Source organism: Mirounga angustirostris, unplaced genomic scaffold (assembly GCF_029215605.1).
Source record: "Mirounga angustirostris isolate CCGP_5_RB_7025 unplaced genomic scaffold, mMirAng1.0.hap1 SCAF_1, whole genome shotgun sequence".
Lineage (NCBI taxonomy): Eukaryota > Metazoa > Chordata > Mammalia > Carnivora > Phocidae > Mirounga > Mirounga angustirostris.
The window spans coordinates 137870785-137896818 of record NW_026991709.1 but is presented as its reverse complement, the minus strand read 5'-3'; the positions used below and the strand labels follow the sequence as shown (position 1 = coordinate 137896818).

Here is a 26034-nt window from a genome sequence, read left to right as displayed (position 1 = left end):
AGAGCCAGAATCTAGTAGGAATACATAAATAGTAATTTTGATGAATAGCTGAAGGCTGAGTAGCTTGAGGCTAGGTTGAGAATGAGAAAGTCTTGGGGACCTTCAGTCTTAGGGGACCCTTGCCCTTTTGTAAGTTTTGCCTCCAGGAACTCCATCAAGTTCTTACTTGAAAATCCAAGAAGTGAAGTAAAGATCCAAGAAGGAACCACTCATGATTCTGGAAAAAGGAAGGAGGAAGGGGGTTGGGGAGTAACAATTGTGAAATATACCAAAGCATTCTCCATAACAAAGCCCTATTCTCCAGTGGAAAATATATTACCAGATCTTTATCTCACCCTGGGGAAGGGCATTCTTTGACTCTATCCCCTTCTAGTTTAACTGTGTCAACTAAATGAGGTAAGGGGCATATGGGGAATTGAGGAGCTAAAAAACAGTTGAGAAGGTCAAAGTCAATGGACACGGGCTCACTAAAGAATGAGATAAAATCATAAGATTATAGAATGCTTCTCTTCACCCACACCTTACCACAACACCAACAGGATACCAGTATGGATTACAACTAAAGCAGCTACAAGATGCACTCCAGGGAGGAGTTCTTAGAGAAACCCAAAGACAACAGGGAAACAAAAACAAGGACACTAGAGGAATTTGATAACTTTGGCAGGTACAACTTCAGTAGACATGAAAATAGCCCAGCTCCTAGCCAGGTTAACATAAAACCTCCCACTAAAAATCAACTTACCTCTGTTCCTACTAATACATTATGTCTGGCTTTCAACAAAAGATTACAAAGCATGCTAAGAGGCAAGAGAAAACAGTCTGAGACAAAGCAAGTGTCAGAACAGGACTTAGACATGTCATGACTTTAGAATTATCAGAGAATTTAAGATAGATATGATTAGTATATTACAGACTCTAACTGGAAAAAGCAGACAATATGCAAGATCAGACAGATAATGTAATCAGAGAGATGGAAATGTTAAGAAAGAATCAAAAGGAAAGACTAGAAATCAAAGGCTCCATGACAGAAATAAAGAATGCAGATTGTCTTTGATGGGCATATCAGTAAATTGTATCTGGCGAAGAAAACAATTAGTGAGCCTGAAGATAGGTCAACAGAAACTTCTCAAACTGAAATGCAAAGAGGAAAAAAAGAATGAAAAGAAAGAAAGAAAGCCCCAAACATCTAAGAATTGTGGGACAATTTACAAAGTTATAACATAATTGTGATTAGACTACCAGAAGAAGTGAGAAGGTGGGGCAAAAGAAATTTTTGAAGGAATAATGGATGAAAATTTTCCAAAATTAATGACAAATGCCAAACCACAGATTCAGGAAACTCAGAGACTATCAGGCAGGATAAATATAAAAATATTTATACCTATATACATATCATATTCAAAGTAAAAAGAGAGGGAGAATGAGAGAGATAGAGAGAGAGAAAAACTTGAAAGAAGTCAGGTAAATGAAACACTTTACCTATGGAAGAAAAGGATAAGCATAGCAGACCGCTCATCAGAAACCATGCAAACAAGGGAGTAGAATATTTAGTGATGAAAGAAAAATCCACCAACTTAGAATTCTATAATCAGTAAAATTATCCTTCAAAAGAGAAGGAGAGGGGTGCCTAGCTGGCAGGGAAGGAAGAGCATGAAACTCTTGATCTCAGGGTTATGAGTTTGAGCCCCATGTTGGATGTAGAGATTTCTAAAAATATAAATACATAAACTTAAAAAAAAAGAAGGAGAAATGAAGTCTCTCTCAGATAAATAAAAACCGACCTGCTCTAAGAGAAATATTAAAAGAAGTTCTTCAGAGAGAAGAAAATTACATTGGTCAGACATTCAGATCTTTATATAAGAAGACAGATCATCAGAGAACAAATAAATGAAGGTAAAAATCTTTTGTTTTTCTTCTTCTTAATTGATATAATAAATGTTTATTCAAAGTAATAATAGTAACAACATATTGAATGAATGAAGGGACACATTGAGTAAAATGAATGAAAATAAATGTATAAGGTATGAGAGGGAGGAATTGGGAATATTTGTTACACGGTACCTCCTCTACTCAAGAAGTGGTATAGTTTTATTTGAAAGTAAACTTAGATTCATTGTAAATATATTTTATATCTAGGACAATCATTGAAAATTTTAAAGTATAATTGATATGGTAAGAGAGAATATAACATTAAATCATATAAAATGCTCAATTCAAACAGGGTGGGGATGTGGAGAAGTAAAGAACAAGTTCAACAAATAGAAAGTAGTTACAAACATAGTAATCCAACTATATTAATAATCTCTTTAAATGTGAATGGTATAAATATATCAATTAAAAGACAGAGGTTGTAAGAGCAGTTTAAAAAAATAAAACCCAACTATATGTTATCCACAAGAAACTCATTTAAATATAAAGACTCACACAGGTTAAAAGTAAAGTGATAGAAAAAGATATACTATACTAACACTAATCAAAAGTTGGAGTGGCTGTATTAATTTCAGACAAAGTAGACTTCGGAACAAGAAAAATGTTCATGGATAAAGAAGAGCATTACACAATGATAAAAGGATCAATTCTCCAAAAAAATGTAATAATCAACAGTCTAAAGAAGAAAAGTAATACAATTTTATCAACTGATGTTGAAAAGCATTTGAGAAAATCCAGCACTCATTCATGATAAAAATTCTCATCAAACTAGGAATAGGAGAACTTTCTCAACCTGATATGATAAAGAACATCTATAAAAATCCTGCAGCTAAGATCACACTTAGTGAGAAACTGAAATGGTTTCCCCAACAACTGGAAAAAGGAAAGGTTGTCCTCTCTCGCAACTTCTATTCAACATCATACTCAAAGTCCTAACTACAATAAGACAATAAAAGGAAATAAAGATATAAAGATTGGGAAGGAAGAAATATATATGTTCTTGTTTTCAATTAACATGATTGTGTATGTAGAAAATTTCCCCAGAAATTATAAAAAAAAAAAAAAAACCCTCATGCAACTGATGAGTAAGTATAGCAAGGTCACAGGATACAAGGCTAATATACAAAAGTCAACTCTTTCCTATATACCAGTAATGAACAACTGGAATTTGATATTAAGAAAATATCACTTAAATAGTACCAAAATGTGACATAATTAGGTGTAAATCTAACAAAATATATATAAGATTTATATGCTAAAAACTATAAAACTTTGATGGAAGAAGTGGGAGAGCTAAATTAATGGATGTATAGTCCATAATCATGGATGGAAGACACAACATTGTTAAGAAGTCAATTATTCCCAACTTGATTTACAGATTCAATGCAGTCTTGATCAAAATCTCAGCAAGATCTTTTGTAGATATTGACAAACTGAATGTTTATGTGGAAATGTAAAAGACCTAGAATGGCCAAGATAATACTGAAGAAGAAAAACAAACTTGAAGATCCTCATTATGTGATCTCAAGACTTACGACAAAGCTATAGTAATCAAGCTAGAGACCTGCCAATAAAAAAGGATACACATACATCAGAGAAATGGAATCTAGAGCCCAGAAATAAACCCACACAAATAGCCACTTGATAGTTGGTAAAGGAGCAAAAGCAATTGAATAGAAAAGAATAAACTTTTCAACAAATAATCTCTATATGCAAAAATTTTAAAAATTTAAAAGAGAACTTAGACTTTATACCTTTCACAAAAATTAATTCAAAATGAATTATAAACATATGTGTAAAATACAAAGCTATAAAACATCTAGAAGAAAACATAGGAGGAAAAACAAGTGACCTTGGGTTTGTTAATGATTTTTTAGATCAAATACCAAAAGCATGATCCAGGAAAGGAAAAAAAAATGGTAAGTTGGACCTTCTATTGTTCTGTCAAAAACACTGCCATAAGCTTGAAGAAAAATATATGCAAAACACATATCTGATAAAGGACTTGTATCTAATATATATAAGAACTCTAAACATTCAAATAAGAAGAAAACAAACAAATCACTTTTAAAAAGGGCAAAAGAGGGGCACCTGGGTGGCTCAGTCTGTTAAGCATCTGCCTTCAGCTCAGGTCATGATCTTTAGAGTGAGTCGGGCTCCCTGCTCAGCAGGAAGTCTGCTTCTTCCTCTCCCTCTACCCTTCCCTCATGCTCTATCTCAAATAAATAAATAAAACCTTAAAAAAAGGACAAAAGATCTGAACAGACATCTTATCAAAGAAGATACACAGATGATGTGTAAGTATATAAAAAGATACTCAAATCCTTTACCATCAGGGAATTGCAAATTCAAACAACATGCCACTAAATAGCTATTAGAATAGCTAAAATCCAAAAATAACCAGACAATAACAATTGCTGTTGAGGATTTGGTGCAATGGAATTCACATTTATTGCTATTAGGAAGGAGAATTGCACAGCTTCTTTGGAAAGAGTTTGGCAGATTCTTACAAGCTAAACATACTTTTACCATATGATCCAGCAATCATGTTGATTTGAAAACATATGTCTACACAAAATCTGCACATGAATGTAGCAGCTTTATTTATAATCACCAAAAACTGATATAAATAAATGGTTGAATAAATAAATGGATGGGAGAGAACAGACAAATCTTCCATGGAGAAAAATTCCAAATAATCTATATAGCCTCTCTGCCTTCAAGCAGATAAGCATAACTTCCCCCTCCTTAAGGTGGGATGCCCATAACGACTTCCTTCCAAAGAATACAGTACAGAAAGGGAGGGAAGAGTATAACTTTGCAGAAGAGAAACTTGGCAAACACTACCTTAGTCAAGTGAAGAGGTCAACATCAACAATAAGGCAGGTTGATAGTATATACTCTTGATGTGATATGATGGAAATGAAACTTGTACCTCTTTAGTTCTTCCTGAAAACCCATAACCCCAGTCTAATCATGAGAAAAATATCAGACAAGTGCCAATTGAGGGACAGTCAACAAAATATCTGATCAGTACTATCCAAAGCCATCAAGGTCAGCAAAAACAAGAAAAGTCTGAGAAACTGTCACAGCCAAGGGAAGCCCAAGGAGAATGACAACGAAATGTAATGTGGGATCCTAGATGGAACATGGGCACAGAAAAAAGACATTAGATAAAAACTGAGGAAATCTGAATAATGTACAGACTTTAGTTAACGATTAACTTCGCTAATATAAGATGTTAATAGGGGAAATTGGGAGGGTGGATAAGATAGGAACTCTCTCTACTAGCTTCACAATTTTTCTGCAACTCTAAAATTGCACTAAAAGAGTAGTATATTTTTTAAAAACACCAAGAATGTGGGGCACCAGGGTGGCTCAGTTGATTAAGCATCCAACTCTTGATTTCAGCTCAGGTCATGATCTAAGGGTTGTGAGTTCAAGCCCCACATTAGGCTCCATGCTCAGTGGGGAGTCTGCTTGGATTCTCTCTCCCTCTAAAATAAATAAATAAATCTTTTAAAAAATCAATCAATAGGGGCGCCTGGGTGGCTCAGTTGGTTAAGCGACTGCCTTCGGCTCAGGTCATGATCCTGGAGTCCCGGGATCGAGTCCCATATCGGGCTCCCTGCTCGGCAGGGGGTCTGCTTCTCCCTCTGACCCTCCTCCCTCTCATGCTTTCTGTCTCTCATTCTCTCTCTCTCAAATAAATAAATAAAATCTTTAAAAAAAATCAATCAATAAAAATGCAAGGATCAGGAGACTTAAAAAAAAATAAATAAGCACACCATCCATACCAATTGAGCTATTAGGAACAAAGTGGGCAAAGCAGCAAATCTCCCTATGAAAATGATATCAATATTCCAACAGGAAATTTAAAACAAATTTAATAGGCAAGTACAACTATGAAGACCACAAAGCAGGTGGAGAAGTCAGGGAAAATGGGACCAGGGAACAAGAGAAGTTGAAACAGTTACTAGTAAAACTCAGAGAAGACACAGAAGGAAGAGATGAAATCATTTCTGAATTATTAATACAAGGAGCACACAAGAAAATAGATACCAGAGAACACACAGAACACAGAGCATGGAAATGGAACACACCAATGAAGGGACATGAAAGTAATAAAAGAGATACAAAGAAAAAAGAAAGAAAAAGCTAGCTATAAAAGACAGCCAAGGAAACGACACACACCTGTCAGTGGCCTTTCTGGAGAAGAAAAACAAAACAATAAAATAGAACAATACGAAAAAATATAACTCAGTAAAACTTTTCTGATATTAAAACAAAAGACTTAAATTGTACATATTAAAAAAGAACACCACAATACAGGTAAAATTACCATGGGACCGTCAATATTAAGATATATACTATTAAAATTATTAAAATTTAAAAATAAAGAATCCTCTGGGCAGCAAGATGAGGTCAATTCATTTATAAAGGAAAGAAAGCTAAGCAGGAGACCTGCCACCACCATATTTAATACCTGAGCACAGAAGCCCACCAACTACAAAATACCAGTGGAAAAAACGTGCAAGCCATGCATTTTTGCATCCAACCAAATTGTCCTTTAAGAGAAAAGATTGGGAGCAGAGTTTTAAATATGAAAATTAGAGGGGGTGGGGCAATGTGGTAGGGGAGGGGAGGTTGAGGGTGTGGTGTCAGGGAGGATCAGCCATTTTTTTATTGATTATTACCGGAAAAGGCCTAACTCTAACATTTTATCAGGATTACTAGATCATAGACTTGCAAATGGAACATTACTAAGAGAAGTGATAAGTTTCAGATAACCTTGTAGCTTCTGCTATCTTGCAATAATAAAACTTGATTTAGTGCCGTGTACCCTGCCAAGAATTACTCAAGAGTCATAAAGACATGTTGATTTAGGATTCCTGTAAAAAAATAAATTGACAGCAGTGTTTTCTGGATTTGAAAGGGATCATAAACAGACCTTGATAAGTGATTCATCTGTTTAGTTTATGGCCTGATTATTTGTAAGGAATATATGTAACATAAAAACTAAGCAGCAATAACCATAGCTTTTGTTTTTCTAATAATGAAATTTAACTGTGAGTCTTAATCTTTCAACATCACTGCAGTCCAGCAGTCTGGGCTTCAGCAGGTGCTTTGGCAAGATAAAGAAAATTAAATTTTAAATGTCATTGATTAACTTCAACTTTGTTTGCAAGTCCAAATCTTTAGAGTCACATGATCAAAATTGGGATTATTCTCTTAATTAGGGATTTCAAATTAGAATAATCCCTGAGTAGATGAGAATGTATGACCTCCATGTCAGTAAAAGTCTGGTCATATTCCTGGCTATGTATCACAGTCTCATCTGGGAAACTTGTCAGGTAACAATTATATAAAAGTGGCAATTTGTTTAGGCATAAGTGTTTTTAAACTGGGGGCAAAACTTCCTTACAATTTTTTCTTTTTGCCTTTCATATCAATGTGTAGGATTATTTTTAGTCATTGTATAAGGCAATGAAGGATGGAATATATATACACATCGTCACTCTTATTTTTTATTTATTTTTTTTTAATTTTATTCTTATGTTAATCCCCATACATTACATCATTAGTTCTAGATGAAGTGTTCCATGATTCATTGTTTGTGCATAACACCCAGTGCTCCATGCAGAATGTGCCCTCCTCAATACCCACCACCAGGCTAACCCATCCTCCCACACCCCTCCCCTCTAGAACCCTCAGTTTGTTTTTCAGAGTCCATCGTCTCTCATGGTTCGTCTACCCCTCCGATTTCCCCCGCTTCATTCTTCCCCTCCCGCTACCTTCTTCTTCTTCTTTTTTTTTTTTCTTAACATATATTGCATTATTTGTTTCAGAGGTACAGATCTGAGATTCAACAGTCTTGCACAATTCACAGCTATCGTCACTCTTAAGTGCTGTCAGCGAGAGCTCTACGAACTCATTTTCTCCACGAGTTTGTAACGTTGTGGGGAGAGAAGAGGTTCTGTCCAGATCCTTTTGAGAATCTAATGCAAGCTATGAGCCCTGTCCACAGAAAACTTTTCCTCTCTGAATAGACTTTTCATATAATCTCAGGAAGGTCAAAAACCCTGAAGCTTGTGAGTAAAGCCCTCAGAACAGGGGCTCCAAGTTAAGCCTGCTTGATCGAATCCTTCTTTACAACAGAACCAAGAAATAAGCTGTTAATCATGGATCTTTAGCTCATCTCAGTCACATATTTTAGTAAGCCCTATTCTTAAAAAATAATTCTTTCAAGGAAACCTAAATTACATGGAATGTCATACTCTTCCTCTTGTCATTTTATGGTGAATATCATCTTTAGAAAGTCCCCTCAATTTGAAAACTTATATTACAACTTGAAAACTTACAAATATACTCTCACTTCTGGGTTTTTAAAAATTTTTTTTTTAAAGATTTTTTTTTTTTTATTCATGAGAGACAGAGTGAGAGAGAAAGGCAGAGGGAGAAGCAGGCTCCCAAGGAGCAGGGAGCCCGATGCGGGACTCGATCCCAGGACCCTGAGATCATGACCCGAGCCAAAGGCAGACGCTTAACCATCTGAGCCACCCAGGCGCCCTCACTTCTGGGTTTTTAAAGAGTTTTAATTCATATAACCTCACTTTTTATCTTTGTTTTTCTAAATGGTAATATATATGTGAATGAACTTGGTAAATTTCAATTATCATTTTCAGACACTAACAATTTCAGTCATGCATATTTTCTTTTTTTTTTTTTAAAGATTTTATTTATTTGACAGAGAGAGACACAGCGAGAGAGGGAACACAAGCAGGGGGAGTGGGAGAGGGAGAAGCAGGCTTCCCGCGGAGCAGGGAGCCTGATGCGGGGCTAGATCCCAGGACCCTGGGATCATGACCTGAGCCGAAGGCAGACGCTTAACGACTGAGCCACCCAGGCGCCCCTCATGCATATTTTCTGAATTTGAGTAAAAAATATTCTGCATTGTCTTCAGATTTCAACGTGATAATCCCACTGTGGCTTTGCCTTTCTGTTCAAATAGTATCTGTAACTTGCTCAACTTAGTATTGTGCTAAAAGAGAATCTAATACAGTATCTCATAGTTTTATGAAAAGTGCATAGGACCAGACAATTTCTACCAGAGACAATAAAGCCAAAAAACATTATTCTAATATGCAAACCACAGAGATGAGATTATATTTATTTAGCGTAATGCCTGAGTGAAATAATATATACATATAAACTCATTTTTTAGCCTCAGGAAATGGCATTCATCCTGTACTTAATTCATTTTAATCAAAAAGAACAAAAGAATTATCTACCTATGGTGGGACATGATAGAAAGAAGAAAGAAATTTTATTATATCAGATTTTATTGTTTTAGGAAAGGAATAATATTTTGGAACATATATTAAAGTATTCTCCATTGTTAGTATTAGAGTTTTATGTGTCTGTCTACATACACACATATATAGATTTAAGAAGATCATAATGGCTGTGAGTACTTTTAATTAATGAAAAATAGAATGTGGTGGGTAGACTATTGCAGAACGCTTTCCCAGTCAATGAGTTATATTGAAAAGAGATCAACTCTAATTTTTCCACACTCGTGCCTGTAAGTGTGAGATGACTCAAGATCACCATTGGAATTCAACCAAACAGAGCTGAGGTCCCAGCAAAGACTGAACTTGCACACACTAATCACCATAGTAAATTACCTCAAACCCAATTACTTCAGTAAAAGGGCACCTTCTGCACTTGTTGGTATTAAAATAAGAAAAATTTTATATCAATCAAATGAAGAGTTAATGAAGCACAGACAAGTAGTCCTGTCAGCTCCATCTTGGCACAAAGACTAGAGAAGAAATTGAGAGACGTTTGTACAACAGACTAAGGAAATGATTATAAGGGGCGGGGTTGGGTTTTTGCATAGAGGTTGTTAAATTGGACCTTTGTGCAGAGAAGCTGTGCATACCAGCCCTGCTTTTGGTTCTCCCACACCTTTGCTGCAGCCAGAGCAAATAAATCATGCATTCTCAAATATGTATTTGTCCCACCGATTCCATCTCATGTTATCACGGCAAGAAACTGGATTGAGAAACTCAAGGTTAATTCTTGGGTTTTGGCAAAAATTGGCTGGGGATTATAGCCGTGTCTTTTACTGCTCCCTCACCATCTTCCTGGGGGCATTGAGAGAGAGTGTGGGCGTAGACCCAAGCGTGAACCATCTGTATTTACCTGGTATTCTTTTTTAGCAATACTGTGTATTTGAAAGGTATTTTTAAACAGATTAAATGTATTTTTAAAGAAAAAATCATTTATGAGAAGATTTTTCAAGTCATTCTATACATTTAGTATATTGTGACCGCCCAAAGCCAACGAACATTAGTTTATAGAAGATAAAACTTACCAAGCCATTTCACCAGAATTCTGCCTAAATATTTGCATGGGAATTGATCTATCAGCCTTGGTCATAATAGTAGAGACATCAACAATTTGTAAAAATAAGTCTTGAAATTCTTGGACCTAACCTTGAATTATGGGTAAAATGATAGTGCACTTAGAAGCTTCTAATTTAGATTTATGTTCAGGAAGGTCATTTATGCCATGTAATGCCCTTGTGCACAGTGAATCAGTTTGGAAATGTGATAGATTTTAATGTTATCTTCACAATATGAATATTCAGAAACAGTGTTTGATATTTTTAAGTAAAGATCATTCTGAGGTTCAAAGCCACATTGAAGATAAGAACGATTGGGTGAATTGTATTCATTTACATTTAAAGAATTCTAAATTAAGTTATTGGTTTATCCTCCCTGTATCTAACTGCTACCAAGACCCTTATTTGAAAAGTTTACATTATTTTTCAAACATGGCCTTAATCTCATTTAGTTAAAACAAATAAGATTTCTTTCTTTCTTTTTTTTTTTAAGATTTTTTTTTCTTAATTTAAAAATGTGTTTCTTTTGTTTCTGGATATGACAGAGTAGCTAATATCAGACCAACCCTCCCGCTGAGAACATCTGTAAAAACTTGTGTCATGCAAATGAAACAAAACAAAACAATGGAGCTATCTGAAGGCCCTGGAGACAAGGCAAGTCAGCCAGGGGATTTTTAAAAACATAAGATCTAACAAGTTGTTTACAAGACACACATTAAAAAAAAAAGATCAGAAAGACTAAAAATAAAAGGATGAAAGAAAGGTGTAAGAAGTATTAACCAATGTAAGGCTAGAACATAAGTCTTAATATCTGGCAAAATTTCATTCAAGGCAAAAAATAGCATAAGTAGTAAAGAGTAAACATTATGTCCTGGTGAAAGACATAATAGAACAAGACTTTAAGCCACCATAAACCTATACTCTCAAAACAATACAACTTCAGAGCATTTGCAGAAGTTTAGTGAGAAATATGTTTATCAATAATTGTAGTGAACGATTTTTATATACCCATCTCAGAAACCTGGAGTTCAGACAAAAATTAAGCCAATATATGAAAAATCAGAACAATTCAATTAATAAGTTCCAGGTATTAAATATATACAGAGCCCTGAATCACACAAACACACACACACACACACAAATGAAAAACCCACTAACACCAACAAACACGAAAAACATTCTTTCTAAGCACAGGACGAGAAATATTTACATAACTTGATTACAGATAAAGTTACAAAGCCAGAAAGATAAATTCCACAGACTGACTATAATATTGACTATATTCTCTGGTCAAAATGAAATAAAATTAGAAATTAATAATAAAGGGCCAGGGCGCCTGGGTGGCTCAGTCGTTAACCGTTCGGCTCAGGTCATGATCCCAGGGTCCTGGGATTGAGCCCTGCATAGGGCTCCAGCCCTGCATCAGGCTCCCTGCCACTCCCCCTGTTCCCTCTCTCGCTGTCTCTCCCTCTGTGTCAAATAAATAAATAAAATCTTTAAAAAATAATAATAATAATAAAGGGCCAGATTTAAAAAATTCCTGTATGTGCAGAAACCAAATTATATATTGCTAAATAACACTTGGACTAAAAGGGGAAAAATAAATTGCTTAAAACTAAGTGGCAATAAAACAGCTCATGTCCAAATTTATTTGACACAGCTAAAACAACACATAAAGAGATATTTATTGCTTTGAATACATTGATCCAGGAAATAAGACAAGTTAAAAACCACAAGATAAAAATTCAACTCAAGAAGTTAGATAAAGAGCAACATGGGAAATTCAAAGAAACATGATTGAAAGAAACAATAAAGATAAAAATAGAAAACAATGCAATAGGATAATAAGATAAAAATGAATAGCAAGTATTGACAAAATTAAAAGGCGGTTTTTTAAAAGATTACTAATACATATGACAAAACTAGTCAACAATATGGGAGCATATGAAAATAAAATGGAAATGGAAAAATGAGAAATAATCACAGATAAAACAGAAATGTTTCAAATGATAAAGGAAATTTGTGAAAAAATATATGCTAGTATTTATGAAAACCTAGACAGATAAATCTATTGTTAAAAATCATTAAAAAATCAAAGTTGGAACAGAAAAAGTATAAACCATTTCATTCATTCAATAAATGTAAGAATTGAAAATTCAAATAAAATGGAAGATAAATAAATCAAAAAGTGTATTGAAAATAATTAATCATGATCAAGTAGAATTTATCCTGGGATGAAAAGAATGATTCACCTTCAGAATACTTATCACTGTGATTTTTCACATTAATAGATTAAAGGAGAAAACTATGATTATCTCAAAAGTTTTAGGAAAAAAAAAAGCATTTTATAAAGTTTAACACCTACTTATTATTAGTAAATCCAAAACTTTCATCTACTTAGGAATGTTTATACAAAAAATAAATAAATAAATAAGGAGAATATAATAGTTAATGAAGAAATTTCAGATGCATTCTCTTTATGATGTAAAGGACACCTGTGAATAAAAGTCCCAACCAATACTGTGAATAAAAGTCTCAAACAATACTGCGAATAAAAAATTAAGCAGCTTAAGAATTGGACTTTGGAGAAAATACTGTCATTGCTTGGAGATGATAGTGATGATACATCTAGAAAATCCTGCTGAATTTTTTTTAACTATCATAAATAATGATAGACTTCAGAAATAATTGTGGATACAATTTATCTTAGAAAAATCTACTCAATATATAACCAAATAGAAATTATAAATAAAAAGTAAAATCCAGTCCCAATAGGAACAAAAATTATAAAATACCCAGGGGTAATACAGGATATAAAGTAATCTAAGAAGAATATTTTTTAAAACTAATAAAAGACATAAAAAATTATCTGAAATAGAAATGTGTCCCTTGCTATTGGATTGGATAATTTCATATTATAATAAAGTCAATTTAAAATAATAGGAATCCAATGAAGTTCTTACAAAAATTTCTTGGATTTTTTTAGAGGAATTCAACAATCTAAAATGTAAATGAAAGGAATAAAAGAGATGAATAGCTAAGATAACTTTGAAAGAGAAAGTAAATGTGTCCTGCCACATATCAAGCATATAAGGTCAAAATTATAAAAACAATATAATATTGGCTCAAGAATAGAGAAATTGACCAATAGAACAAAATAGGTACTTCAGGAAAAAAAACAGGTATATAATAAAATATTAAAACTTAGGTATATAATTAAATATTAAAAGGAAATAAAAAACCAATGTGAAAAGAACCCAGTATATTGCAGAAAAAACCTGACTCATTCATGAAGAAAAATAAAAATGGGTAGTTGGCTAACATCTGATAAAGACAGACTCACAATATATTAGAAACCTAAGTGTGAAAGTTAAAACTTTAAATTTCATGCAGGATATAAAATCAATGTGCAGAAATCTGTTGCATTTCTGTACACCAATAACAAAGCAGCAGAAAAAGGAATCAAGGAATCAATCCCATTTGCAACTGCACCAAAAGCAATAAGATACCTATGAATAAACAACTAAAGAGGTAAAAGATCTGTACTCTGAAAACTATAGAACACTTATGAAAGAAATTGAAGATGACACAAAGAACTGCAAAAGCATTCCATGCTCATGGGTTGGAAGAACAAACAGTTAAAATGTCTATACCACCCAAAGTAATCTACACATTTAATGCAATCCCTATCAAAATACCACCAGCAATTTTCACAGACCTAGAACAAACAAGCCTAAAATTTGTATTGAACCACAAAAGATCCCGAATAGCCAAAGCAATTCTGAAAGAAAACAAAATGGGGGGCATCACAATTCCAGATTTCAAGCTATATTACAAAGCTGTAGTCATCAAAACAGTATGGTATTGGCACAAAAACAGATACATAGATCAATGGAACAGAAGAGAGAACCCAGAAATGGACCCACAACTATATGGTCAACTAATCTTCAATAAAGCAGGAAAGAATATCCAGTGGGAAAAAAAGAGCCTCTTCAACAAATGGTGTTGGGAAAACTGGACAGCCACATGCAGAAGAATGAAAATGGACAATTTTCTTATACCATACACAAAAATAAAAATTGATAAAACACCTAAATGGAGACAGGAAACCATCAAAATCCTAGAGAACTCAGGCAGAAGCCCTTTGACCTTAGCCATAACAACTTATTAGACACATTGCCAGAGGCAAGGGAAACAAAAGCAAAAATGAACCTTTAGGACTTCATCAAGATAAAAAGCTTCTGCACAGCAAAGGAAATAACCAATAGAACTAAAAGGCAGCCTACGGAATAGGAGAAGATATTTGCAAACAACATATCTGATAAAGGGTTACTGTCCAAAATCTATAAAGAACTTACCAAACTCAACACCCAATAAACAAATAATCCAGTTAAGAAATGGGCAGAAGACATGAATAGACATTTTCCCAAAGAAGAAATCCAAATGGCTAACAGACACATGAAAAGATGTTCAACAACACTCATCATCAGGGAAATACAAATCAAAATCACGATGAGATATCACCTCACACCTGTCGGAATGGCTAAAATTAACAACACAAGAAACAACAGGTGTTGGCGAGGATGTGGAGAGAGGGTGACACTTGTCCACTGTTGGTGGGAGTGCAAACTGGGGCAGCTACTCTGGAAAACAGTATGGAGGTTCCTCAGAAAGTTAAAAATAGAACTACCCTATAATCCAGTAATTGCACTACTAGGTATTTACCCAAAGGATACAAAAATACAGATTCAAAGGGGTACATGCACCCCGATGTTTATAGCAGCATTATCAACAATAGCCAAACTATGGAGAGAGCCCTAATGTCCATTGACTGATGAACGGATGAAGAAGATGTGGGATGTAGTGTATATATATATATACAATGGAATATGAATTACTCAATCATCAAAAAGAATGAATTCTTGCCATTTGCAACAGCATTGATGGAGCTAGAGTGTATTATGCTAAATGAAATAAGTTAGAGAAAGACAGATATACCATATAATCTCACTCATAAGTAGAATTTAAGAAACAAAACAGATGAACATGTGGGAAGGGGGAAAAGAGAAAAAGGAGACAGGGAAACAAACCATAAGAGACTCTAAATGACAGAGAACAGAGTTGATGGAGGGAGATGGGGGGTGGGGATGGGCTAGATGGGTATCAGGCATTAAGGAGAGCACTTGTGATGAGCATTGGGTGTTGTATGTAAGTGATGAATCACTAAATTCTACTCCAGAAACCAATGTTGCACTGTATGTTAACTAAAATTTAAATTTAAAAAAATAATAAAAACTTTAAAGTTCATAGAAGATACTATATGGGAATATTTTTGTGACTTGAGGTGGAATTAAGGAAAAGGACTTCATAATGAAAACATCAAAAATAGTAATTATAAGGACAAAAAGAGAAGAATTTGGATATATCAAAATTTACAACCTCTGTTCAGTGACTACAAATAAAAATAACAGCTCTTTGACAGACTGAAGAAACATCAAGTGATCAATGTCTAGAATATACAAAGAATTCCTATAAATCAACAAGAAGACAGGGATTCCAGCTAAAGAATGGGCAATAGACTGGAAATTTATAATCAAGGAAACCAAAAGGATGGTAATCTCATTGTTGGTTTTGGTGGCAAGAAGTTAAAGGAATCAAGGAATGAATAAAAAGTCTAGACACATGGTACGGAATTTTAAAATTCTAAAATCTTTCAGAAGTTCTGGAGACAACTGATGACAGAAAATACCAGAGGATATGGAGAAGAGTAAATTACAGATTTCTCTCAAAATTGCAGGAGTGGGAATTGTGAAGAGAAGAAATATAAGATGTATGATGGCACCTTCCATTTAGCTCACATTTAATGGGGATTTATGGAACCTCCTATGTGTCAATTTGTTCCACTAGTTCCTTTCATTTTCCTTTCTCTTTAAGGTCAACACACTGGTTTCTCTGTACATGTGAATGTGCTTGCACATAATTTCTGTATAATAAATAAAAACTTCTTAACAATCTTGAGATATTTCTTAACCTACATTTTAAAATTATTAATACCAACTTTAACATTAATATTTAAAAATATGTACACCATATAGATACACAAATATATATACACACTTATATATGTATAATATATCCTACTTCGAAAAGCTTTAAATTATTTTACTCAAAGGCATAGGAAGATTTATTAGCATTTTTAAGTGTTTAATATAAAGCCAGACCTCACTGTGAATCTTGAACCTCAGGTATATTCAACATATCTACAGAAAGAAGAAAGGGTTTCCAATTTTATACTATAAACATGGGTTTTACATATAAAATATCTCTTCATGGACATCTTTTTAGGAACATGTTTGTACTATTTATTCCTCCAACTTCTCTGCAAAGGTGAAACCCTTGGTTGTTCAGGTTGTGCACTGCAAACAGATGCCACATCTAACTGGGCACCATTTATATTATTAATATCTTCATTATTTTTGAGAAGCTTTCATTATAATTAAACAATTTTATGTGAGAATTTTGAACACTTCTGACAGATGGCAGTAAACTCTCTTCTTCGAGCCAACTAAGTATATTTTGTTAGTTTTCTGGTTGATGGAAATAAAGTGCTTAACTCTAAAAGGGTTAAATTTTGGGGCACCTCGGTGGCTCAGTTGGTTAAGTGATTGATTCTTGATTTCAGCTCAAGTCATGATCTCAGGGTTGTGAGACTGAGCCCTGTGTTGGGCTCCACACTGGGCCTGGAGCCTGCTTAATATTTTCTCTATCTATCTGCCCTTCTCCCACCCCTTTCTCTCTCTCCCTCTCTCTGTCTCTAAAAATAAATACATAAAAAATTTAAAAAGGGTTAAAATTTTTTGAAAGTTTCATATTGAAAATACAAAAATTTACAAAGTAGGAACAGGTGTAACAATTAAAATACGTTGTTGACATCATCGAGAAGGAAAGTAGAATGATAGTTCCAGGGCCTGGGGGAAGAGAGAAAGGGACTTACTGTTTAATGGTCTTAGAGTTTCAGTCTTACAAGATGAAGAGTTCTTGAGATGGATGGTAGTGATTGTTGCACAACATTATAAACATAGTTAATACTACTGAACTATATGCTCAAAATGGTTGAGATGGTAAATTTTGTTATGCATATTTTATCACAATAAAATGGAAAAAATACCTTGCTGACCTAATATCTCACGTGTCCTGTGCCACTAACTAAAGAGCTTTTGTTCTTAATGTTGCTATAAGTGCCTTGGCTAAATTTGTCATTTCAGATTGTTATTTATATATTCAGCCATTCACATATATTACTAAATGGAATTGTTGAATACCAAAATAAAATTTAAAAGTATTTTAATTATGCCGTTAAACATGTAATAATTGAATGTTTACCTTTAATAATTATAAATAAACATTATATAAATATAATTATGCTAATTATATTCTAATTATTTGTTTTTAATGAAAATTCCAGTAGAATAAAAATTAATCACTGTAAAATCAAGCCGGTTACAATTTTATAAATTCTAAGATAAAATATTTTTCCTGATGTAAAATAGAAAATCTTATATAGAAAACCAGGACCAGAAAACAGAAAATAGCAAGGTATTAAAGAGGAAAATGAAAAATATTTGTATTGCTAAATAAATTTGGGAAAAATAGCTTGAAGATAAGAAAAATATTTTAGAATTAATTTCTATTAGGTAATTTTTAGTATTTCTATGTTTAGAGCTACATCACAAATGGAGCAGAATACGAATTTCTTTCTCAATCAGAGTAATCGAATTTCAAGGAAAACTGGATAGGAAAAAAAAGACTCCATTAAAATCAATATTCTTTCTGCTATAGAGCTACATGGCAGTGTAGTTCAAATATTAAACAGCGGGCCCTCCCATTGACTATTATCCGTCTCAAGCATGAAATTTTAATTTTCCAAAAGAAGGAGTAGGTAAGAAGTTTCAGAAACATATTAAACACAAATCAATAAACTCTTGGAGGATTGAAAGAGAGAATAGACTCAAGTATTGGCAGCAACATTTATCACATTTTCCTGGTAAAATAAAGAAATCCAAATGTTCATCAAAAATAACATTAATATTCAAAATTGAAATTTAAAATATCTAGCTGTTAAAGCTATAGAACAAGAAAGGTAAAAATCATATAGGTGTGTTAGTGTTAAGCCTGATTAAGTTATTTTTTATTATGCACATAACATAAAATTTACCATCTTAATAATTTTTAGGTGTATAGTTCAATGGTATTAAGTGTGTTCATATATTCATCACCACCATCCATCTCCAGAATTCTTATCATCTTGCAAAACTGAAACTCTATACACATTAAACAATAACTCCCCACTTCCACCAGCCCTGACAACCACCATTCTATTTTCTGTCTCTGTGAATTCAACTGTGTTAGGTCCATCATATAAGTGGAATCATACAATATTTGTCTTTTAATGACTAGCTAACTTCAGTTAGCATAATGTTCTCAAGGTTCATCCACATTGTAGCATGTATCAGAATCTCCTTCCTAGGTTCTAGAGGGGAGGGGGGTGGGAGGATGGGTTAGCCTGGTGGTGGGTATTTAGGAGGGCACATTCTGCATGGAGCACTGGGTGTTGTGCACAAACAATGAATCATGGAACACTTCATCTAAAACTAATGTTGTAATGTAAGGGGATTAACATAAGAATAAAAAAATTAAAAAAAAAAAAAAAAGAATCTCCTTCCTAAAGCTAAATAATATTCACTGTATGTATATACCACATTTTATTTATCTATTTATCCAGAATGGACATTTGAGCCACTTTTACCTTTTGGCTATTGTGAATAATGCTTCTATGAACATGAATGTACAAATATCTCTTTAAGATCTTGCTTTCAATTCTTTTAGAAATACTCCTAGAAGTGAGATTGCTGAACTATATGGTCATGGAGTGAAGTCTCCTGAATGAAAATATTGATTTAAAACATATTTACCAAACATAAATTTGAAACTGTTACCAAATGCACAATGGGAAAGTAGAGATGATGCTGTCCTATCACTAAAATTCCAACCAGAGACAGAGAGCCGTGAGCAGTATAGACTACCAGGATGAGTACTTTAGAAAACACTCCTATATTCCTCTGTAAATTCATTGGTCAGGACTAATTTGGCACAATCACAAAATATTATATACAAAATGGTACAAGAATAAGAACTCAGTGTACCTAATCCTCTTGACTATATCAAAGAATATAAAAATTATTCAAGGAAAAATAAAGCTATCTTCATAAAAATATAATATTGATGAGGTAGTAGATTCTAGGTTATGCTGCCAAGAGTCCCCCATCTGCTAGGGGTGGGGGTGCTGTCTGTCCTCTCCCTGAATTGCTTTTGCTGAAGAGACCCACCTCATCTGAGGGCATATACCTCCTTCCTGGGGCAGCCAAAACTCCAACCTCTGATCAACATGGGGATATAACAGCCAGGCTCTTACACCAACTCCAAATATGAGGAACAATCCCAGCTCCAGATCCTGGTGTGTGGTCAGCTGAGGCCTCGTTGCCCAATTCTGCTTCCTTCCCTTTCCTTTCCTGGTTTCCCTTCCATTCTTCCAAAGGCATTAATCTCAAGAGTGCAATACCAATTTTGTATGTGAGTCTGTCTCTCAGACTCTGCTTTCTAGGGACTCCAACCTACAGCATATGCTAAACAAATTGTCACCAGCTGACATCTACAACAACTTCTCCAATGTAGAAAATACAAGGGAGAAAAAAGGAGAAAGAAAACTTGATTCTCAGGCAGAACGGATTTTCAACCTACATAAAATACAATAGTATCAGCTTTTTTAAGTAAAGATTTTATTTGTTTAACAGACAGATAGAACGAGAGAGAGAGTGAGCACGAGAGGGGGGAAGGGCGGAGGGAAAGTGAGAAGCAGACTCCTCGCTAAGCAGGGAGCCCCAAGGAAGTCAGACACTTAACCGACTGAGCCACCCAGGCCCCCCCCAACCCAGCCACCTTTAAAAGAAAAGTTTAAGAAACTGAAAGAATGTCATGACCTTTTTCATGTTCCAGATGACGTGAGAAATTTGAAGAATCAGTGAATGTGAACAATTGCAACTATGTAAAAATGTACAATTTAAATTGATAAACCTACTAAAGAATGCATATTTATGACATATCGAATATATGATAAACAACCCTTGTTTTTCTAAAAGCTAATACGATGTCTGTTGAAGTCCTACACTGTATTTAGAGCAAAAATTTACCTGACACTGTGAATACTTAGCAGCTGTCAGGATATATTTAACTTACTCAGTACATGTAGCTTCTCAAATTAAAATGTATTCAAAATTATACAAGTTCTACCATAACTTCACAAGAAAGCTATTAAATCTAGTGACTGTCACTTTAGATATCAGAGCAAGTAAACTCTGAACCTATCATAAGGAATTTTATTTCCATGAAAGCAAGATATGTAGCTATTTTTTAACAAGTTGTTAAATTCTAAGACGTTGAACACCTAATTATTATGACTAGAATAAGCTTGTGTTTAATTATTTGATCTGTGTAATTCATACCTCATCACATTGTTTGTTTTAGTTATTATTAGTAAATAATGTACCAACTTTTTTGGTATGCTTGGGCTAGTGGTGGCCTTGCTAAGTTATTGTATCTGATAATTTTTAAAGGGCTAACCAGAAATTCTGTACTGAATCAACTGTTTAAATTGGTTAAATCTGTAACAATAAAAAAATAATTTGCTTTAATCGTTACAACTCCTAACCTTCAGTTTTAGATCTGTATCAGACTTCATTCTGATAGAAGCAAGATAATGTCAGAAAAGTTGAGATAAATTATTTGTAATGGATTGTTGTTACATGAATCATAGTAACTCTAGATCTTCTATTCATTTAGTTTTTGCATAATTACTCAGTATTGTATTAGGTATCTATTGCTACACAATAAATTGCTCCCCAAATTAGCAGCTTAAATCAATGAGTATTTATTATCACACACAGTTTCTGAGGATCAGGATACAGGAACACCTTAGCTGACTAGTTCTGACTCAGTCTCTCAGGAAGTTGCAATCAAGCTGCCAGCCTGGTCAGCAGTCTTCTCAAAACTCAGCTTAAGCTAGAGAACTCAACTCTTCAACTCACTCACACAGTTGTGGCAGTTCTTTGCCACATGAGACTCTCCATGGGACTTCTCACAATATGGCAGCTGGCTTTCCACAGAAAGGAAAGAAAGAACAAGAGAGCACTCCAAGGTAGTAGTCACAGTACTTTATAACCTAATCTCAGAAGTGATATACCATCACTTCTGCTGTATTCTACAGGTCACACAAATCAACTCTGCTACATGTAGGAGAGGACTAACAAGGATGTGGACACCAGGAGGCAGGGATTGGTGGGGGCCATCTTGGAGGATGGCTTACACACATACCTTCTAGTAGGTAAGCAATGCACTGGGCACTAGAGGGGAAATATACATGAATCCTTCTTTCATGAAGCTTCCATTTTGAAAGCTAAACTGACCTTAAACAAATAATTATATTTCTATTTTATTGTAAAACTTGCCTGAAAGAATGAGCTCATGGTGCTAGAGGCAAGTATAATAGCAGAATTACTGAAGGCTTCACTGAGGAAGTGTCCCTTCAACTAAGCTCTATAGGATGCATAGGAGTAGCTTAGTGAAAAAAGCAATATGGGGGATTTAGTTTTGAGGAGAAGGTGGTGTTGAGATAAGCTGCAAATTGAGAGAATTTAAAGGAAAGCATATATGTTTCTCTTTAAAGAAATGTAAGATCAGAAATATGTTTTTTCATTAGGAATGGAAGTCGGGGGGGCTGGGTGGCTCAGTCAGTTAAATGTCCGACTCTCGATTTCGGCTCAGGTCATGATCTCAGGGTCACTAGATAGAGCCCCACAATGGACTCTGTCCTGGGTGTGTAACCCACTTAAGATTCTCTCTCTTCCACTATCCCTCCCCACAAAAAAAAAAAAAAGGAAGTCACTTTTTGAACAGTAAATAACTTGATAACTAGATTTTGAAAGCTGAGAGTCTCAAAGCAGCTACAAGTCTGATTTGACTAACCCAGCTCTTCTTAAGCTCCTGACACCCAAGGACACAGTAAAAATATTCCCAGTGCCAATAAACCTGTTGATTTACTTTATTACACACATTGAGCCCTTGATATAACTAGTTGTTTAAAATGCTTGTGAAACATTGTTGAGTTAATTACTTGAGTCATAAAGCAACAACCATTGTGAAAATTAATGATGGGTTAAAAGCTTTAAATGTTGTTGTAAATGATTCACAAGTAAGCTTAGTAAGCTTTTTCTAAAGGTATATTACACTCCAAGGCTATAAAAACACAATTTGTAAATAAGTCATTAAAAGAGCTCTCCTATAGTTCTCTTCCTACTACAGTAGAAATATTTCAATAAGGTGATTTCTAAAATCTGTTCTTTCCACAAAGCTGAGATTTGATAGAGGGGGAAGATGTGGAAAAATTCCTTCTTGAATTTATAAATCTTAGCAGTTTTTCATATTAAGTATTGCTATATTTTTTAATGGATTTCTGATGCGACCCCTCCCCTAACATGAAAATTCTGCCGTGTGTGTGTGTGTGTGTGTGTGTGTAAGGCACTGGGAGACAGCAGTTGTTTTCAAAGCATGACCCCAGACCACCACCAGCAGCCTCACCTGGGCATTTGTTTAAAAACGCAAAATTTCAGGGAAGCTGCAAAGCCAGAGAGTCAGAAACTTTGAGGGGAGAGCTGAACAGTCTGGTTTCAATAAGCAAGGTGATTCTAAGGCACTGAAATTTAAAAACCAGTGAAATATGGTATCTACTCAATATTGTCAACTCTTTATTATCACTGCTGTGGCTAATCAGGGCCGATAGGTTCTCTTTCGGGGAGGGGGATTCAGCCGTTCCACTGACTATAACACAATGAGCTTCACAGGACTGTTCCCATCCACCCCTCAAAATCGCAGGACATATAAATCAAAAACAGAGATGTGTTGACAACAAAGGATTATTTACAGCTCCCCCAAGCCTTCAACACATTTAGCATTAAATTGAGGGAAGATACCCTTTCTAACACACCCTGATTTAATCAATACTTTTAGCCTTGGAAGAGAGGAAGAGAAGCTGTAGAAGAGAATCATCTGGATTGGCAGTCACGTGCTCTGCACAGACCTCAAGTGTGAATCTGACTTTATTCACAAAATGGGATGACCCTGCATGACCACCTCTAGAGGCCTCGATTTCCTCATCTGTAAAACAAAAGTCCAAATACTGAGTGACCTTTAGTTTTCCACAAAGTAGACCTTTTTAAAAAAGATTTTCCTCCTGCATTTAAATATTCCTTTGATTTTATTTGATTCTGAGCTTATGCCAAATTTATATCATTTTTTCTAAGGGACTTCAATTTTAAAGGGAGTCTTTATTTTATTTTGGGGTGCTATAGATTGAGTTAGAATTAAGGACCACCCAACATTGATCCTTTAAGGTTCAATATGGAAATCTGAATCCAACAAAATCATATTTAGGTTTGGTAACAGCAAAGTGACTTTATTCTGACTACCTTCACCAGCCATTTGAAAATTTATACCATCTTCTATGATGACATACAGATGTTAGGGTGATCCACCATCCTGGTTTGCCCCTACTATCCTCATTTTAGCACTGGAAGTCCTGAGTCTCAGGATAGTTCAGTATGTTTGACTGATGAGTAATATGATCTTAAGTTTTATCCTTAAAAGTTCTCTTCTGCTTTTTTTTTAAATTCCAATTGGCTAAGTGGGCTCATTTGTCCCTTGGTTTAGTAGACTTTAAGCTAGACAAGGTGGAATGGAAATTTAAAACACTCTGACTCTAAGGAGTGGTTTCATAATTCTTCTCCTTGCTCATGATCTCTGATTTCAATCAGAAAACAGAAAGCAACACTCAGGGAGCAAGGGAGGGAGACAGACTCAAACACCCTGGCCTACCTGCAGAATATCCTAGCAGCTTGGCCTCACCTGTCAGGGGAGTTTGCTGTCACGGGAGGGGGTGACCATATTATTACTGTCAACTGTCCATTCATAGGTTTTGTCTTGGCACGTGGCAGCTATTTATCTCTACTTTTGATAGTTTCTAAAAGTGAGTATCTATTTCTTTTCCATATACTTTGACTATATAAATAACTTCATATATTCAATTTTCATTTATTCATAATCTTCAGAGACTCAACCCTCATAATTAAACCTTTTAGACCAATAGGATTATTAAATAGCTTTGCGAATAGCTGGAGGAAATCCTGGTAGTGGGTAATTTTTTCACAGACTGCATTTCCTCGTAGCACTATACCAAGTGCAGAGTATTTTTAGTGAAGTACGGCTTCAGTTATGATAATTTGGTGAATCATCTGATTTAAACTTGGCATGATAACTGATAAGCGGCATGGTGGAAAGGACATTTAATTCAGAGGATCTGGGTTTTTATTATGATTTTTCAGATCATTTAGCCAGTTGACATTGGCAAGTCATTTCACCTTTCTGGGTTTCAGTCTATCATATATAAAATGGTGAAATTAATTTTTGCTTTTGTGCCTGGATATTATAGTCTGAGCTGAAGGCAGCATATATAATAGCAACAGTATAAACACAGGGAAGTGATCAAATCTTAGAATGATTCAAAGCAATGAAATTAAAGATGATTTTGTGTTCCTTTAAGAAATATAGAAGTCCTGATCTTTTAGAAGTAAGGCAAACTAACCTGGTAATATTTGATGGATATTCCAAAGTGTAGTTAAAAGACAGAGTTTAAGATAGAAGAAAGTTAACATGCAGAGAAATTTGGAGGAGAGAAATATTGAGGAAGCCAACACTAGATTGTATCCATTTCCACATTAAAATAAGAAGTGAATCTTCAGCTGGAATGGAAGTATGATGAGGTGAGTGGAGAACATTTGTGAAACTTAGTGGTTTTCAACTAGGAAAGGTTATTAAACCATTGTCTAAGAGTTAAGATGGACTGAACAACTGAATTTAGAAGCATGCATTTTAATGGGTCTAATTATCTGCAGGCACCTAATGGTTAGTTGAAATCTGGGAATTTATGTTTGAAATAATTTCTGTTTACTTTGTTTCTGATTACAAAATTAGTATGTGTTCACTGTAAGAAATTTAGAAAATGCAAACAAAAACAGGAAAAAAAAGAAAAATCTTAAAACTAAGAAGTAACTACCCTTACCATTTTGTTGTGTATCCTTTCAAGATTTTTTCTATGCATATATTAAGATTTTAAATATCTATGTTTTCCTTTCAATGTAACAACTGCATGTCTGTTGTCAAAATTTAAAACATACCAAAACACATATAGAATAAAATAGACAACACTCATAATCAAACACTTAATGTGTACCTGTATGTAGATATATTTTTCTCAAGTAAAAATAGGATTATGGTGCATATTCTGCTTTGTAACCTGCTTTTTCCACTTAAAGATATCATCTCACTTAATAAAATATTATCCATCTCGATGCCAGTGGTTTTCGACCAGAGGCAGTTTTGCTCAGAAGACATTTGGCAATATTTGGAGAGATTTTTTTTGATGTCACAGCTGGGGGCAAGATTACAGGCCAAGGATGTTGCTCAACATCCTACAATGCACAAGGCAACCCCACCCCTAAACGCAAAAAGAATGACCCACTTAAAGTGAA

General features: G+C 34.5%; 1 long non-coding RNA gene across 1 annotated transcript in view; it reads left to right on the top strand.

Annotated features, from left to right (window-relative positions):
- LOC123863871 (uncharacterized) overlaps positions 1-24369 on the top strand; it is a 51597-nt gene extending 27228 nt beyond the window's left edge. Inside the window, exon 4 of the long non-coding RNA XR_006795662.2 lies at positions 23459-24369. This is a non-coding gene — a long non-coding RNA (uncharacterized LOC123863871). The remainder of the gene's footprint in view (positions 1-23458) is intronic.
- Positions 24370-26034: the final 1665 nt, after the last annotated feature.